Source organism: Triticum aestivum, chromosome 4D, assembly GCF_018294505.1.
Source record: "Triticum aestivum cultivar Chinese Spring chromosome 4D, IWGSC CS RefSeq v2.1, whole genome shotgun sequence".
NCBI lineage: Eukaryota > Viridiplantae > Streptophyta > Magnoliopsida > Poales > Poaceae > Triticum > Triticum aestivum.
Window position 1 is genome coordinate 505,832,484 of NC_057805.1, and position 15,931 is coordinate 505,848,414.

Consider the following 15,931-nt stretch of genomic DNA (forward strand, 5'->3'; position numbering starts at 1 on the left):
ATAATGATTTTGATGGTGCTCATAACTTAAAATTATATTATGCCTTTTTGAGCAAATGTCTGGGTTGAAAATAACTTTCCTTTTTCTTTCTGAGTGAACTATTTATCTTCGGGGATGCAAAAAAGGAAAGCAACACAATTTGCTGAGATCCTTACTTGCCCGACATGATCTCTTCCTATGAGATACATAAGGCTTTGTGTTGATGAAAAAAGTATTACTAACAAACATTGGAAGAATTTTCAAGATAAATTGGAAAAGAAATGTAGTTGGTGGCAGGGTAGATTACTTCCTAGTGGGATTAGGCTTTACATTAATACAATCGTCCTTGACTGGTATTCCTAACTTTATCATGTCCTTTTATGGACTCCCTGTGGGTTTTAGTAAAAGAATGGACTTCTTCAGAGCCTGGTGGGAAGAAACTAATAAAAAGAAGAACTACTAGGTCAAATGATATAAAGTCTGTAGGCCTAAAGATTTAGGGGTTTTATGAATCAGGCTCTCCTTTGTAAATGGTGGTTGTCGTGGAATTGTCATGGCAGATGTCCTAGCGGAAGGACTTAATCGTGGAGCCATCGCAACTAGGTTAGCTTAAAGGGGTTAAACGGGACAAAGGACACAGGGAGTTTATACTGGTTCGGCCCCTTGCGGTGAAGGTAAAGGCCTAATCCAGTTGGAGGTGGTATTGGTTAGATTTCGATTACCAGGGAGCGAATACGCTTGACCTAGTTCTCGATCTCTTGTTTTCTTGCCCTAAACCGCCGCCGGGTCGTCCCTTTATATACACAGGTTGACGCCCGGCGGTTCACGGAGTCCCGGCCGGCTCATACACAACGTGTCCGGCTCGGTGGCTAATTATACATGCCTTACAATACAAGTCATACATACATGGCGGTTCAGCACCTAGGCCTTGAACCACCTCGGGGTCTTGGGCCGTCAACGGGCTCACATGATCCACCATCTTCTTTGATAAGCCGCCAGCAGTATGACCCGGCCCCTCCTGGGTGGTTCATACCCAGTAGCTATATCCCCAACATTAGGCCCTAGGTTGTTTTGAACTCGTTCATATCAATCTTCAACACTTGTCAAAATCTTGTACCGCCTTGTTTGATAAATCTTACTGTAAACCGCCATGACCTGAGCCCGTAAAACTTTCTTAAGCCGCCATGACGGCATTTCGCATTAATATCGCATGAAGTCCAGATCATTTTAATTGATACTTATCTTAATAAACCTCCCGAAAATCGAGGCGTCCATATAGTCATATGATGATTTTTGCCTCCTCGATTCCCGCGCATGCCTTGTATCCATTGCCTTATAAAAGGGACAGGGGGCCCCCGTTTTCACTTTTACCCCCTACTGTTGCTTCTTCTTCTCCTTCCTCTCGATGCTAGCGCGACCAGAGCTCCGCCGCCGCCGTCGAACTTCCTCCGCAGCCCAAAGCCAAGGCCGCTGCATCAACCTGAACGCATCCAGAAATCGTGACGCTTCTCCGCTGTCCATCAGCACCAACAAGTACTTATCACCCCTTGCCACAGATCTGCATTAGGGTTCCACTGTTCCTTGGTGCTCTTGCTGTTCTTCGCCGTTCCCTTCAACTTTTGCGGTTTTTAATCCGAATAGACCACAAACTTTGCGCGGAAGTAGTTTTAGCATTCATTTTTATCATTAGAAGAACATCTCCCCGTAAAAGATCCCATTCAAACATCCATGATTTCCACTGTCACCATCTTAGGTTTAGGACTTTACTGCCTTTTCAGAACCGTGGTAGATCCAAAATTATTGCTCCATCTTGCAGAACCTGTTTGTCCAACACTTAGCCAAATCTGAAGTACCATAAATGCCATGGCGGCTTATACCGCAAACCGTGATTCATCATAAAACACCAAATCTTGTTAAACCGCCACCATACACTTTTAGAACTTTTCCTGACCAGGCAATATATCTCCGGTTTAACCATACTTGTTCACAATCTTTAATTCTGCAACGCATCTTGACTGTTATACTCTGTCCGGTTCAGCAAAGTCCTTAACCCGGTAGGTACCATTAGTCCCCTTTTAAGCCGCCAATAAGAATATCTGCACACTCCAAATGTTCAACTTCCGGCTTAAATTTCCAACTGTTTACAGCGCTTTTCCCTTTTGAATTAATGACTTGTCTTAACATTATGACAATTAAACTGGCAATATTTTCCTTTGTAGTCAAAAATGTCGAAGGCAAAAACCGTCACCTCCTGCAATTGGGTTGTTTCCCGGGTTACCGAGGAAGATTTGAACGCATATGTTCAGACAGGTGTCTTGGCCAAAAAAGACGTCATTCATTGGAGGGTCCCAGGTGTTGAGGCTCGCCCTGAGCCCAAAAATGGCGAAGTAGTGGTTTTCATGGATCATATGGACCGGAGCTTCAGCCCTCCCGGCTCAAGATTCTTCCGGGACGTTCTGCACTTCTTCAAGCTTCACCCTCAAGATATCGGTCCAAATTCTGTCTCCAATATCTGCAACTTCCAAGTTTTTTGTGAGGTGTACCTTCAGCAGGAGCCCACGATGGAGTTATTCAGAGAATTCTACTACTTGAACCGGCAGAATGAATTCACAGATGGTCCTAGCCTAGAACTAGGTGGCATATCCATACAACGCCGAAAAGAGGCCATCTTCCCAGCTGCTGCTCTTCCTAGCCACCCCAAAGATTGGAACCAGACTTGGTTTTATTGTCAAGACACTTCACCAGAAGGGGAAATCCCTTGCCGGCCTACCGTGCCAGCCGGCTTAGCAGCAGACATCATCTTCCAGATCGTATCGGTACAGCAGAACGGAAAAAAATATGTGTCTGTTTTTGCGAAGATCTGGGCCTTTATGGCCAACGGCCTAACTGGTATTGATTTAGTTCGATGCTGGGTCGCTTGGAGAGTCTTGCTGCTAAGCATCCAGCCCGGGTTAATGTGCGAGTATACTAGCGAACTAACAGATCCTCAACGCCATTGTAACACTGAAATTACGGAGGAAGATATCAACAACATGACCAAGACTCTATTGAACGAGAGCCTGGAATATTGCAGTCAATTTGGACTGAGCCCTTTCTGTACGCTGAATGAACCGCTAGCTGTAAGTTTGACCCAGCTCATACTTGATTCACATTTCCATTTTTGTTGTTTGCTTGTACTTATTCATTGTTTACAGGCCGACTCAACTTTCTGGGCCGAGAAAAACTGCCAGAAAAATCAAAGAAAACCCGGACGAAAAACAAGGCCTCCAAAAAGCCTGCTAAGAAGAAATCCAAAGCTACCGAGTTATTCGATTTGGATGACAAAGATGATGATGATGAGTCAGAGGTAGAACTTGATTCCCTTGGCTCATTTTTTGTACATCTTATTGACAACGACTATTATCAGGATGAAGCGGAAGCCAGCCATGCAGATGACGCAGAGGTAATTATTCTTTCCTTTGGCTCAGCACCTCTGCCAACACAGAAAACCCGACAAGCAAGCCGGAAAGTAAGCTTTTCTCACCCTTTAGCTCACTTGGATCCCAACTTTCTTTTGAAGAAGCATCAACATGAAGCTCACCGTACAACCCAGAATAGTGGCGGTGGAGTTTTATCCTCCGGCTTACCGAACACTCCAGCACCTCGCAAGCGTCGATATGAGGTCTCAAAAATTTCTGACTCAGATTATTCCAAGGCGGGTCTTGTTCGTCAACCTCTTAACCCGTCTGATTCAAATTATCAGGGAACATCTCATTCTTCTCCGGCGACTCAACGGGAACTCAAATCCCAGCCTTCAAGACCGTACCTGGGTAAGGGTATACTCAATCATTTAAATCTTTATTCCTATTCAATATACTGACCTCTTTGTACTTCTTATTCGCAGGGGCCAGGCCAAACCCAGTAAGAAGGCAAAACTAAGTAAGCCGGTCGACGACTCCAACTCGTCTGAACCGGAAAAACAATAGCCAGAATCTTCTAACCCAATTGCTGAGGCCACCATTGATGATCCACCACCACAAGACAATGAAGTATCCATAGGCCATATGGACGTTGAACCGGTCTTTTCTAAGCCGCCAAGCCCAGTTAAGCCTGCTAAGGAAAAGACTGACGACGCCGTCGTCACCGGGTTTGGTTTCACAGCACCGGGTCACCCCACTGTCTTATCCAAACACAGCGCCAAGGAAGAAATTTCTGTTGAAGATAAAGGCAAGTGGAAGGTACACTTAGAGAACTACGCCCAGTTCAGTGCCCAAGACATCCACTCTGGTTATTTGAACCGTCTGTACACCAGTCGTGACTTTGAAGCTGGCTTAGTCAATTTGATGAAGGAACGTTATGAGGTAATCCAATCACTATTCTTTCCATAATGATATGTCTATCAGCCGCCAAGTCTATAGGATATGATAAGATTGAATATGCTGTAGACTTTCCAATTGCTATAAAGAAATTGAACATCATCACTAGTAGCCCCCAAGGGCCGGCTTGAATCATGGAATTAAGCCGGGACTTTAAATAGCAGTAATGAACTTCACATCTGTAGCCCCCAAGGGCCGGCTTAAATCATGGAGTTAAGCCGGGACTTATCAGCATTGATAAATCATCCTCTTCAATATGTAACCTTGGTAAACCGGGTCATATCATTATACCCGAATCATCACATAAATTCGTCTTTGAAAAGAGCAATAGGCATTAGCCCCCAAGTGCCAAGGAAAATACTTGTATTATGCTTGGGACTTCAAAAAGATCTTAAGAGCAATATACATTAGCCCCCATGTGCCAAGGAAAATACTTGTATTGTGCTTGGGACTTCAACAATAATCATACTCATAATATCTGTCCATGTTTGTTGATATCACAGGCTGAACTTACTGAGAAGGACTCGCAGCTCAATGATCTGAAGGCTAACATTAAATCTCAACAATCTGAGACATCCAAGGCCAAATCAGAACTGAAGACTGCTTTAGAGAACATTGAGCAGCTTAAGCAAAACTTCAATACTGACAAAAATGGCGGGGAGACTGAAAAGGCAGCTCTATTGAAGAGAGCAGAGGATGCTGAAGCTGCACTTAAATCGGTGACTGACGAACTGTCCGGTTTAAAGCAACAGATCAATATCATATCGTCAGCCATCTTCGGTAAGCAAAAAACATGTCTCCCTAACACCTTAATAATCATGTTATAAACAGCTGCCGGCTTACCCGTAATTTTGCTGATACAGGTTCTCGGAGCGCCAAATTGGGCTCAGATATGCGCATCCGGCTTAAAGCTGTCTACACTCTTGTAGAACAGTTATATACTGGTGCCCAACGGACCATTGCTGCTGCTCTGCACAAGAAATCTCCCTCAACACTCATCAAAGACACATTGGAGAAGTTATCCGTGCTACCCCAAAGGATTGACGACTTAAAACAGGGAGCTGCCAGAGCCGGCGCCTTGACTGCCTTAAGCCGGGCAAAGGCATGGCAAACAGATCTTGATCCGGAGGATTTGGCCAATGGCTGCCCCAGCGTTAAAGAGGACGGATCTGCCTTCAGTGCTAATGACTTTACAGAAATAGCAAGAGCAATGCGTCCCTTAGCAAGTAAGTTGGCAGACGAAACCAACCTATCCACTTATCAGGCGGCTTATGATGCTGAAAATAAGAAAGTGAAAGCGCCGGTTCACGAGCCAACATATCTCATCCCGCCGATTCGTAAGCACACCTTCGCCCCTGATATTGATCCATCAAACCTTATTGATGATGAAGCTGTGTTTAGAGCGTTGACCGGTATCAACTGGGCTACGCCTGACTTCCAGCTGATGGATAATCAAGGAGCTGAAGATGAAGAAGAGGCGCAGGATGATCCAGAGGCTTCAACCCGCTAACAGCCATGAGCCGGTTTATGAAACATAAAACTTTGCTGTGTTGATCATCTCCAAAACACTTATCCTCGTTGGGCTATCAGATGCCTTGTAATAGGCTAGTGAAACCTTTGGTCTGCCGTGCCATCGTGCATGTTTTGTTTTGCATAACACTGCTTATCTGCCAGTTGAAGATCTGCCACTTATGCTTATGATATCATCAAGTATGTAGATCAGATTTCATTTTTCCTGCACACAAATAGATCACAAGTGCCCTGGTGGTGTACCCCAGAGCGGGTCATAATACCTCGTATAAAAATTACTGGTGACTAAAACAGTCCATAACCAGGGCCGGTTTAATCATAACCTTACATAATCATATCAAAATATCATACATGTGATATTTGCTCATACTGCCGGCTTATCATACCTGTGCAGTAAGGGTTACAACCCAAAGGACTGAGTGCATAATGCCCTGTTCAATTTACTTATACCGTCGGCTTACAACGCCGTATGCAGCAGGGGGTAATATCCCAAAACTTAGAGCACGACGCTCTAAGCACATAAAATTTTCATACACTGGCAACTTAAAGTCCAAGACCAGGCCGGGTTAACAAACGCCGGATAGATTCATACATGAATCTTAAGGCAACATAGCCCTCATTGGTTTTCAAATATATCACAAAAGATGAATCTCAAAAAATGTTCAAATTGAATGAAATTCATTCTGCCGGTTCATCATATACCTGTCGTTTCGAACTGAGCAGGGGTTATCAAAGCTATGTTCTGTGAATCAAAGAGCCCCCAAGGGATGTATTTTGAGCCGAGTACCTATGTTTGAGCTGTGCTTTGCAACAGACTCTCTTGGTCCCTGTAACTCGGGCATTAAACCTCCAAGTAGGTTAGAGCTACGCTCATAGGAATTTAGAATTTTGGCTTGATAGCTGGATTACTAAAGTAATCAAAGCTATGCTCATATAATATTGGCTTGATAGCCAGATTACCAAAGTAATCAGAGCTGTGCTCATATGAAGTTATAATATTGGCTTGATAGCCAGATTACCGAGGTAATCAGAGCTATGCTCTTATAATATGGGCTTGATAGCCGGATTACTGAGGTAATCAAAGCCATGCTCTTATAATATGGGCTTGATAGCCGGATTACCGAGGTAATCAGAGCTATGCTCTTATAATATGGGCTTGATAGCCGGATTACTGAGGTAATCAGAGCTATGCTCTTATAATATGGACTTGATAGCCGGATTACCGAGGTAATCAGAGCTATGCTCTTATAATATGGGCTTGATAGCCAGATTACCGAGGTAATCAGAGCTATGCTCTTATAATATGGGCTTGATAGCCGGATTACCGAGGTAATCAGAGCTATGCTCTTATAATATGGGCTTGATAGCCGGATTACCGAGGTAATCAGAGCTATGCTCTTATAATATGGGCTTGACAGAATACTCTGTACCGCAGAGGTAGCGAGCACGTGCAACGTACCCCACGTCGCATGTTTGAATCCCAGCTCATGCGGTCGCCCTGATCCACCAAAGTCTGAGCATTAGCACCACCACACGCCGGGTCATGTTGTAGCGACCAGACCTCAAATGGCCTGTGCTGCTGTGCACCAGTGTCATCCCTGGATCAGTAATGCTGACACGCACAGTACAAATGGAGGATTTATAACAGAGTAGCAATCACACACTTATTACAGCGAATATCTCCGAAGAGATTAAGTATGATAAACATGGCTTAAGGCCATCTAATAACGATAACAGCGGAAGACTTGGAAGATAAGTGAGTCCATCAACTCCAGCGGCATCACTGAGTATAAGACCACGACCTAAGGCACCTTACTCGTCGTCTGAAAAGTCTGCAACATGAAACGTTGCAGCCCGAAAACGGGTCAGCACATAGAATATGCTGGCAAAGTAACACATAGAGAGCAATGAACAATAATAATGCTATACTACATGCATATATGGCTGGTGGAAAGCTCTATGGTTACAGTTTTGCGAAAAGCCAATTTTATCCTACTTCAAAGGAATAAATTTTATTTAACTATCATGGTGGTTGTGAAACATTGAGAAGGTACCTCCAACTCAATCCCAATTAAGTGTCATCATTAACCCAACAAAATTAATTATAAGTAACATGGTGATGAGATTCAAATGATAATCCAGGTACTAGATACTCAAGTTGTCCATAACCGGGGACACGGCTAACCATGATTAGTTTGTACACTCTGCAGAGGTTTGCGCACTTTTCCCCACAAGACTCGATCGCCTCCGCTTGATTCTCGCACTGCATGATGTTTGAGAAACGGATGACCGAGACACAGCCTTTCAGAAACAATCACTCTTTACTCTGGATGGACCGGTACACCTACTTTCCCCTACATCTGCTAGTCCACCTCTTCAAGAGATCTTGTAACCTACTCAACTATGCTAGAGCCCATAATAGCTTGTGGCTGCACACGGAAGTTTCTAGCATGAATAATCTTATGATCCCTTTGAGCCTGGGTGGCGGACCTTATACAAACAGACAACACTGGGTTCTCCAGGTGCCTCAATCCACCCAGATGTGAGTTTTAGTTGCCACCTTAAGTTGAACCATTAATAACATCTCACATCTGTCATGAATATCTCTCAAACCCAATCCACGTCTACGAGCATAGCATGGCAATAATAAAAGCAACGTAGAAGTAACTCCCAAGGGTTTGATAAGAAAAACAGGTAATAGGTACTACCTCAACTACTTCCCAATACCCACAATTTAATTAGATCCTAATCATGCAAGTGTTTGAGGAAAACAGATCTAATGCAGTAAAACTGGGTATGAACGGGATATGATCAAAGTGTTACTTGCCTTGCTGATGATCCGCAAAACCTAACGAGTCGAAGTAACAAGCGGCACACTCCGGGTACTCTATCGCAAACAAACAAGCATACAATCAGTACTCATCTAATGCACAGGTAAAACTCGAAAGAAAGTTCCAACCAGAAAGTTCAACTTAAGAACTCCGGTGTGCAAAAAGAATCAACTCGAAAGAAGCAACGAAAGTCAAACGACGAAAGAAAGAAACTTCGTTTGCTAATCTGGATCTAGGTCAAATTTTACTGTTGCAAAAACTTGTTTGAGTAGGTTAAACGGAAAGAGAATTTCGAGACGAAACTCTAGGCGCTTGAATCGCCTGATTCCGATAAACGAGCGAGAAGTTAAACAGAATCGAAGATTCGATCAGAAATCGAAACTGAGAAAATAACGAGAAAAATCCGACGAAAAAGAAAAACGGATGAACGGTTAAATAACGGACGTTCGTTAACAGAGAAAAACCGACGAACGCGTTCGTTAAAACGAACGGTTCGGTGAACGCTCGTAAAACAATAAAACCGAAAAAAAACCGATCTAGGTTTTTTTTTAAACGAAGGGTTTTTTTAAATCGAAAACCGGCAACGACGAACGGGCGGTGGCAGTACCTCGTCGGGCGGCTCCGGCGAGGGCTCCGGGGGGGGGGGGGGCGAGGGGCGGCGAGGGGCGGCGGCTCCGGCGGCTTCCCGTGCGGCGGCGGCGGCGACGGCAAGTGCGGGCGGCGGCGGCGGCGACTTGAGAGGAAAGAGAGAGGGCGGGGGGTATTTCTGGAGGGGGGTGTCCGGGGTGGCTTGGGGAAGGGGGTGGCTGAGCGGGAGGCTAGCTCGTGGCCATGGCGGACTCCGGCGGTGGGCGCCGTGCGGGATGAGGAGAGAGGCGCGGGCAGGCCGGCGCTCGGCTGGGCTTCGGCCCAGCGGGCGTCGCGCATTTTTTTTAAATAAGTTCCGCGGAAAATAATTCGTAGAAAAATAAATAAAAATCAGATAAATATAAAATAAATTTTCCCCGTCTTGTTAGAAAATCTAGAATAGGGTGAACATTTTTTTAAATCAAAATAAATATTTTGAAAACATGCAATATTTTTAATGCAATAAAATTTGCAAATAAAATCCAAATAAATTCCAAATAATGATTTCAACATTTTTCCTCCAGTATTTCAATTGTTCTGGAGAAGTCATATTTTCTCCTCTCGTTTATTTTAAAATGAAATATTTTTCCGGAGAGAAAATAATTAAAACCAAAATCCTTGTCTTATTATTTGATAAAAATCAAATATGAAAATTCGAGAAAAATCCCCAACTCTCTCCGAGGGTCCTTGAGTTGCTTAGGATTTATCGAGGATTTGTCAAAATGCAATAAAACATGATATGCAATGATGATCTATGTATAACATACCAAATTGAAAATTTGGGATGTTACAAACCTACCCCCCTTAAGATGAATCTCGCCCTCGAGATTCGGGTTGGCTAGAAAACAGGTGGGAGTGGTCTTTCCGTAGATCTTCCTCTCGCTCCCAGGTGGCTTCATCTTCTGTGTGGTGACTCCACTGAACTTTGCAAAACTTGATAACCTTGCTGCGGGTAACTCGGCTGGCATACTCGAGAATCTTAACTGGCTTCTCCTCATAAGTCAAATCACTTTCCAACTGAATCGCTTCCAGTGGCACAGTATCTCTCAGTGGTATCTCAGCCATCTCTGCGTGGCACTTCTTCAACTGCGAAACGTGAAATACATCATGTACTCCAGACAATCCTTCGGGCAATTCCAGCTTGTAGGCAACTTCTCCCATACGTTCCAACACTCTGTATGGTCCGATAAAACGGGGCGCTAACTTTCCCTTAACTCCAAAGCGCTTCACTCCTCGAAGGGGTGATACTCGAAGATACACTCTGTCTCCGACTTCGTGAACGGTCTCCTTTCGTTTAGAATCGGCATAACTCTTCTGCCTGGACTGGGCTACCTTGAGCCTATCGCGAATCAACCTTACTTTCTGTTCAGACTCCTTAATCAAATCTGGTCCAAACAACTGACGGTCTCCAACTTCGTCCCATAACAACGGTGTTCTACACCTCCTTCCGTACAAGGCTTCGAAAGGGGCCATCTTCAAACTGGTTTGATAACTGTTGTTATACGAAAACTCCGCATATGGCAAATTGTCGTCCCAACTAGATCCATAATCTAGTGCACATGCTCTCAACATGTCCTCCAAAATCTGGTTGACTCTTTCGGTCTGTCCATCTGTCTGTGGGTGGAAAGCTGTACTAAATTCCAGCCTGGTTCCCAATGTTTCATGTAACTGCTTCCAAAACTTCGAGGTAAATTGGGTTCCTCTGTCTGATACAATGGTCCTCGGAACTCCATGCAAACATACGATCCTGGTCATGTATATCTTTGCCAACTTAGCACTGGTGTAAGTGGTCTTCACTGGAATGAAATGAGCCACTTTCGTCAAACGGTCGACTACAACCCATATCGAGTCATAGCCTGAACGAGTCCTGGGTAATCCTGTGATAAAATCCATGCCTATTTTATCCCACTTCCATTCGGGTATCGGCAATGGTTGCAGCAATCCTGCTGGCTTCTGATGCTCTGCCTTCACTCTCTGACATACATCACAAACTGCTACATACTCCGCAATATCCTTCTTCATTCCGGTCCACCAGAAAGTATTCTTCAAATCCAAATACATCTTGGTATTCCCTGGGTGAATCGAGTATGGTGAATCATGGGCTTCTTGCAAAATCAACTTCCTGATCTCCGGATCATTTGGCACATATACGCGGTCCTCGAACCATAAGGTATCGTGCTCATCCTCACGAAATCCCTTGGCTTTTCCTTTGCTCATCTTCTCCTTTATCTCTTCAATCTCCTTGTCTGTCTTCTGAGCTTCTCTGATCCTTTCCATCAAGGTAGACTGAATCTCCAATGTCGCTAAATAGCCTCTAGGGACTATCTCCAAACATAGCTCGCGAAGGTCCTCGGCTAACTCCTGAGGTAACTCTCCTGTCATGAGGGTGTTGACATGACTCTTGCGGCTCAACGCGTCTGCTACTACGTTAGCCTTTCCAGGGTGATAATGCAATCTCATATCATAATCTTTAATGAGCTCCAACCATCTCCTCTGTCTGAGATTTAACTCCTTCTGCGTGAAAATATACTTCAAACTCTTGTGATCCGTGTACACCTCACAATGGTTTCCGATGAGAAAATGTCTCCATGTCTTCAATGCATGCACCACGGCTGCTAATTCCAAATCATGCGTAGCATAATTCTTCTCATGGGGTTTAAGTTGTCGTGAAGCATACGACACAACTCTTCCTTCCTGCATAAGCACTGCTCCAAGTCCTCGACGAGAAGCGTCGCAATAAACTTCATAATCCTTGCGTTGATCTGGCAGAATCAACACTGGTGAGGTAACCAATCGTTTCTTCAACTCTTGGAAACTAGCTTCACATTCCTCAGTCCAATTGAATTTGGTGTCCTTCTTCAATAGCTCAGTCATGGGCTTAGCAATCTTTGAGAAATTCTCGATGAATCTCCGGTAGTATCCTGCAAGTCCAAGAAAACTCCGGATTTCTCCAACTGTCGTGGGTGATTCCCAACTTGTCACTGTGTCAACCTTGGCAGGGTCTACTGCTATTCCTTCTCCAGAAATAACATGTCCAAGGAATCCAACTTCCTTCAACCAAAACTCACATTTGCTGAACTTGGCATATAATTGATGTTCTCTGAGCTTCTCAAGTACCAATCGTAAATGCTCCTCATGCTCTTCTTCATCCTTGGAAAAGATTAAAATATCATCAATGAACACCACGACGAACTTATCCAAAAACTCCATAAACACTTTGTTCATCAGGTTCATGAAATAGGCAGGTGCGTTAGTCAGACCAAATGACATAACGGTATACTCATACAATCCATATCTGGTGGTAAATGCCGTCTTGGGTATATCCTGCTCTCGAATCTTTAACTGATGGTATCCTGATCGTAGATCGATCTTGGAAAATACTTTAGCTCCTTGTAAGCGGTCAAACAAATCATTGATCATCGGCAGTGGGTACTTGTTTTTGATGGTCACTTCATTCAATCCTCGGTAATCAACAACCATCCTTAGTGATCCATCTTTCTTCTCCACTAGAAGTACTGGGGATCCCCAAGGTGACGAACTTGGGCGAATATAGCCTTTATCCAGTAACTCCTTGATCTGCTTCTTAATTTCCTCCAAATCCTTTGCGGGCATCCTGTACGGTCTCTTAGATATTGGCCCTGTGCCTGGCAAAAGTTCAATCAAAAACTCAATGTCTCTATCTGGTGGCATGCCTGGCAACTCTTCTGGAAATACATCCGGATAATCCTTCACCACTGGTACTTCCTCCTGTACAACTCCTGATAAGGAATTCACTTGAGTCCTCTTCGGCATATGCCGGGATACATACTTGATCCTTTTTCCTTCCGGGGTGGTAAGCAAAATCGTCTTGCTGGCACAATCGATGTTTCCTCCATACAACGATAGCCAATCCATTCCCAGAATCACATCCAAACCTTGCGATTCCAAAACAATGAGGTCTGAGGGGAAAACATGCCTACCAATGGCCAGTGGTATCTGAAAACATCCTTGGGTGGCCATATACTCTGCTCCTGGCGAGGTTACTAACATAGGGGTTTTGAGAACTTGGGTGGACATCTTAAACTTATTTACGAATCCCCTTGATATGTATGAATGCGATGCACCAGTATCGAAAAGAACGGTTGCAGTAAATGACTTAACCAAAAACTTACCTATTACTGCATCAGGCTGAGCTTCAACCTCCTCCACGCTCACGTGGTTCACATGTCCTTTGTTGAACGGGTTCGGCTTCTTCCCAGAGCTTCCATTGCCATTTCCATTTTGGGCTTCGGGACAATCAGTAGCATAATGTCCCGTCTTCTGGCACTTGAAACAAGTAATGTGACTTAGATCTCTCTTGGTTGGGGTAGATGGGTTGGTGCGGTTCTGTCCGTTTCCTCCTCCATTCCCATTACCATTCTTGGAGCCATTATGGTTGTGCGAACTACCTCCTCCATGGGTATGCTGAAACTGTCCTCCCGGCTTCGGGGTAAATCGTGGCTTCTGCTGGGCTCCAGAATTGTACTTCCCTTGTCCATACTTCCTCTTACGGTTTTCAATCTGCTGTTGCTTCCCTTCAATCATGAGAGCTCTATCTACCAGCTCCTGGTAGTTGTTGAAGGTTGCTACCATCAACTGCATACTCAGTTCATCATTCAGTCCTTCCAAGAATTTCTCCTGCTTGGCAGCATCTGTAGCAACGTCATCTGGTGCATAACGTGCTAACTTACTGAATTCCTCCACATACTGGCCTACGGTGCGTCCTCCTTGGCGTAGGTTACGAAACTCACGCTTCTTCATAGCCATAGCTCCTGCTGAAACATGAGCTGTACGGAAAGCTTGCTGAAACTGGTCCCATGTGACAGTGTCAATAGGGTGCGTGGCTGTATAATTCTCCCACCATGATGCTGCGGGTCCATCAAGCTGATGTGCGGCAAAACGCACTCTTTCCGCATCTGTGCATCCTGCAGTGGTCAACTCCCTTCCAACTTTGCGGAGCCAATCATCTGCTACAATCGGCTCGGTGCTACTGGAAAACACCGGCGGGTTTAGCCTTAAGAAACGGGCTAAGTGATCAACAGGTGGTGGTGGCGGTGGGTTGTTGTTGTTGTTGCCTTGGTTCTGCACTAACACTTGCATCAGGGCATTCTGTTGCTGAATCAACTGGGTGATCTCTGGCGGGAAAACAAATCCGGTGTCGCGTCTCGGAGGCATCTGATAGGTTTAGAAAAGATGAGAGTTAAGAATAGAATGAGGTCTAGAGAGAAAACACTACCCATATGCTCATGAGACAAATTCAATCAATATCACTCAATCAATTCAAACAAGGCAAAACAATCGATCTAACTAGCGTTACAAAGTGCTTGAACTATACTATTAAATGGGGGAAAACTACTACTGATATGGTGGTCTACTAGAAATTCTGATCCGTTGAAGACTCCATGATGTCTGCTCCAGCTTCATCAACCCAGTCGTCTTCACTTGGTTCCGAGTCGGTGTCGTCGATGATGATGTAGTTATCCGGACAAGTGCATTCGTCGACTTCTGCTTTTGGCACTGGATTTCCCACGAATACTCCAATCTTCTTCTCCAGGTCGTCAATCTTCCCTACTAGTGCGTTGATTTCCTCCAAATAATCTTCGCGTGTAGCCTTGAGTTCTTCTTGGAGCTCCTTGATCTTCGTTAATGCCTTCTTCAGTTCTTCCTTGTCCGTGCACATCTGGTTCTCCTGGCGACGAATATGTTGGTTCTGCTCCTGGATGAAAGCTGCAATTGATCCATCCTTCTTGGTCTTGATCATCTCCCATTGCGCGTCTCGACGTCCACAAATCTGATAAATTGTATCCTTAAGCTCCTGGTGGTAGACTTCTCCAATGCGTCCCATGGCGATGTGTGTGGCCATGCTCTTCCCTAAACTCCAAGTTGGTGCTTCGAAAACCAATCTCATGGGTTCCGTAATTGGCACAAACGTCCTTCCTGGAATGATAACTTGAATCTTCCAGCTCTCCTCTTCAGGTAATGTGGCGTTGTAGGTTCCGGTGATGCTTGGTATTCCTATGTTCAAGTACTTGGTGACTTCCTTCAAGTGTCGACCAAACGGCGTGTCTTCATCTGGTTGCATGAACTTGCTCCTTGCATTCGCCATTCCTAAAAGAGTAGAAAGTGGAGAGGGGTCAGAAATGAGAAGAGAGAAGCTTTCTAGGGCTTAAGCTTAGTGGTCGTGTCCTACAGTCAGCGTGTGCTCTGATACCAACTTTGTAGCGACCAGACCTCAAATGGCCTGTGCTGCTGTGCACCAGTGTCATCCCTGGATCAGTAATGCTGACACGCACAGTACAAATGGAGGATTTATAACAGAGTAGCAATCACACACTTATTACATCGAATATCTCCGAAGAGATTAAGTATGATAAACATGGCTTAAGGCCATCTAATAACGATAACAGCGGAAGACTTGGAAGATAAGTGAGTCCATCAACTCCAGCGGCATCACTGAGTATAAGACCACGACCTAAGGCACCTTACTCGTCGTCTGAAAAGTCTGCAACATGAAACGTTGCAGCCCGAAAACGGGTCAGCACATAGAATATGCTGGCAAAGTAACACATAGAGAGCAATGAACAATAATAA